The sequence below is a fragment of the Ambystoma mexicanum genome, chromosome 7q (assembly GCF_040938575.1).
Source record: "Ambystoma mexicanum isolate Mex_15411 chromosome 7q, UKY_AmexF1_1, whole genome shotgun sequence".
Lineage (NCBI taxonomy): Eukaryota > Metazoa > Chordata > Amphibia > Caudata > Ambystomatidae > Ambystoma > Ambystoma mexicanum.
In genome coordinates this window covers 44,028,856-44,032,111 of record NC_090941.1, presented here as the reverse complement: position 1 = coordinate 44,032,111, position 3,256 = coordinate 44,028,856, and positions in this window count along the sequence as shown.

Below are 3,256 nucleotides of genomic sequence, written 5' to 3'. Positions count from 1 at the left end.
GTGCGACGCGGTACAGTTCAGTCCTTACCAGCATGTCTAGATAGACGCAAGTGAATCACCATTCCTATGTCTCAGATGATTTTTGTTGTGTGTGCTGGGTTAGTCATTTAGGAAGTCAGTACATCTCCAGGAACACTGCTAGGGTTTCGTGTATGTCTGTCTAGTGCATTCCATCTTCTACTTACTAGCTTGGGTGTGGGTTTCTTAGTGCAGCGCTAGTGGTCTTATTTAGGCTGGTGGGTTAGCTTATATGGTGGGGTTGGTTTGAAGATGGTTGTCTTGTGAGTGTGAGGTAATAGTTGGATAGTGTGAATGCACAGTTGTGTTGGGTTGGGGTTTACACATGGGTCATGTTGTCATTTCTGTCATAGGGATGCTTGGTAGTGGGTAAGGTTAATAGTTGTGCCTGTTGTTTGTGTCAGCCGTGTTAGCTATTGTTCTGTCCTGATTTGATTGTTGCTCGTGGTCGGTTCAGCCTTGCATTGTCTCTTTAGTTCTTGCGGGTGGTCCCCTTCTCTGTCGATTCTAGGTGTTCTCTGTACCGTCATGGGTTCTGTCAACTGGTTCTCTTTGCATTTTCAGTTTTATTGTTTCAGTTGTTTCCGTCTGGTTCTGAGGTCTTGAAGAGCCAGGTTTTTAGTAGTTTTCTGAATTTTAGGTGGTCTTTTGTATTTCTCATTTCTTTTGGGAGGTTGTTCCAGGTTTTTGCCACCAGGTGGGAGAAAGAGGAGCCCCCAACTTCCTGGCATATGGATTTAGTTCCTGGTGGATTTTGTTGCTTGGTCTAAGGAGTCTCGTTTGCTTGTAGATGGTTCTTTTCTTTTGTAGGAATTTTGCTAACTGGACGCTGATTGCCCTTTGTGTTATGCACATTGTTTTGAAAGCGATATGTTGTTTGATTGGAAGCCAATGTAGCATTTTTAGTACGGGTGTGATGTGGCGCTTCTAGATAGTTTGAGGAACAGTCTGGCTGCTATGTTTTGGATGCGTTGTAGTTTCTTCAGCAGGTATTCCAAAATTCCAAGAAAGAGGGTGTTCGCATAGTCGATTCTTGACATGATGGGGATGATGATTGTCGGTGTTTTGTGGCTGAAGGACAGTAATGGTAGGATTCTTTTTGTTGAGTGAAGGAGGAAGAAGCATTTCTTAATTGTTGCTTTTACTTGCGGTTCTAATGTTAGCATGTTGTCCCTTAGCACGCCCAGGTTTTTTTACTACGTTTGATGGTGTGGGTGCGGTTCCCAATTCTTTTGGCCATGGTATGTAGGTGTTGTTCTCTTGGTTTGTGGATATAATCATGATTTCTGTCTTTCCTGGGTTGATTTTTAGGTTGTTGACATTCATCCATTCATGGATTTCTTTGAGACATTCTCCTAGTGTTGAGTGTTCTTCTTGTGCATCTCCGATTTTGTAGATGATTAGAGTGTCGTCTGCATAGTTGTAGCATGTAAGATTTCATTTTTTGAAGATCTTGATTAGCGGAGTCTGGTAGATGTTGAAGTACAGTGGTGATAATGAGGATCCTTGTGGTACTCCAAAGACGTTCACTCGTGGAGCAGATTTGAAGGGCTTTATGGAGACAGTTACTTTTCTATTTGTTCGGAATTATTTTATCCAGAGTAGTGCTAAGTCTGTTATACCTATTTCTTCTAATCTCTTGATTAGGGTGTCATGGCTTACTGTGTAAAATGCTGCCCTGAGGTTGGGGAGAATATGTTTTAGGTAACATAAAGGAGGAATACCAGTTCTTAATTGTATGTGTAATGAATGTGCTTGTAGTGGCCTGATGTTGTCAAGATGCACATCCATCATTATCTCTTCCTTATGATCACAACAGATTCGAGCGAGGGAATTACGCTGGCGTATTTTAAACAGTAGGTGTTTTTGAGTAATGACAAACATAGTTTCAATAGTAATGTGTCTGCTGTTTTCCCCACGGTCTATATGCTCCAAAGATTCAGGTGGTGTTCTTACACACTTGTATAAGGGAACTGACTTCTCACCATCTTCTGCTAAGATATCACTCTGCACCTCTCTTTATTTCGAGAGTCTGAGAGATCCCCAAAGTCGTATCCAATATGACAGTCATTTTCATTTCACTTCTTGTTTGATATTTGTAAGGGCAAGGGTCAAGTTGGTGTTCCCAGAGGTAAATGTAGCACTTTTTGAAAAAGAATTCTTTGTGATAGCAAGCTCTGGTAATGGACAGTAGCCCCATAGGAAACACTTGTGTATAGGCACATTATAAATGCCATATCATAACACATAAACATACATACTTATTTGCCTTGCGTGAATTTTATATATATTTAATGTTAGGCCAGTTTTTCCATTCTCATGCGTTTTTGCAATCCTCTCATTGACAGTACCATATCATGCTAAAGTAAGGTTAGATTTGTCTATCTAGGTATCCCAATTACAGGTTTCTGTAAGTTTTATTCCCAGATAATCATATGAGACTACCTGTTTAATAATTGCATTGATGATATAAACTCGCAGTCTAGGTGGTTTTGATCTAGATGGTGTGAAAACCAGTCATTTTGTAGAAATCATGATGAATAGACAGTTGTTTCTTAAGACCGATCAGAGTCTTTGACACAATACTGCATTGTCTGAAAAAAGTTAAATGGGTATTTTATCCTTTTGAAGGCATGGTGCATTGGATAGAGTTAAAAGGATTTGCAAAATAGAGTTGTCACTGTCACTGTAGTTACATATCACTGTTATGCTCCCTTCTCAGTCCAAAAAGGGATGGTAATAATGCCAGTCAAGCATCATCTCACTATGACCTTACTATTGTCATGTAAATCATACAGCGCTTCTAGTCTAGAAAAGGAAATGTAACGATTAGTCAACAATTTCCAAAAGATTGATTGTGGGACCCCATCACATGGTGTTCAAATAATACACACATATTTACTTTTCTCAAGGCCACATATTTCGCAGTAAAAGAAATAACCTAAAACGTTGGTCAACCATGCTTATCCGAAATTGAAAGAGCTTGCAATCCTCCATCCATGTATGTAGCTGTTTTTGCAGCACCCTAGCATATATGTTCCCTGCCCTTTTTAATGACAAACTTGGACTATCATTTGCTTGGTCCTCTCATCCCCTTTTTTATATATAGGTATTATTTCTGCTTTGGACCAGGAATTAGGAATTAAGGATGAAGATGTCATTGCATTTAATAATCTTAAAAAAAGGGACCCAGATAAATGCTTCAGCTTTAAATATATGAACCGGGCATTTATTATGA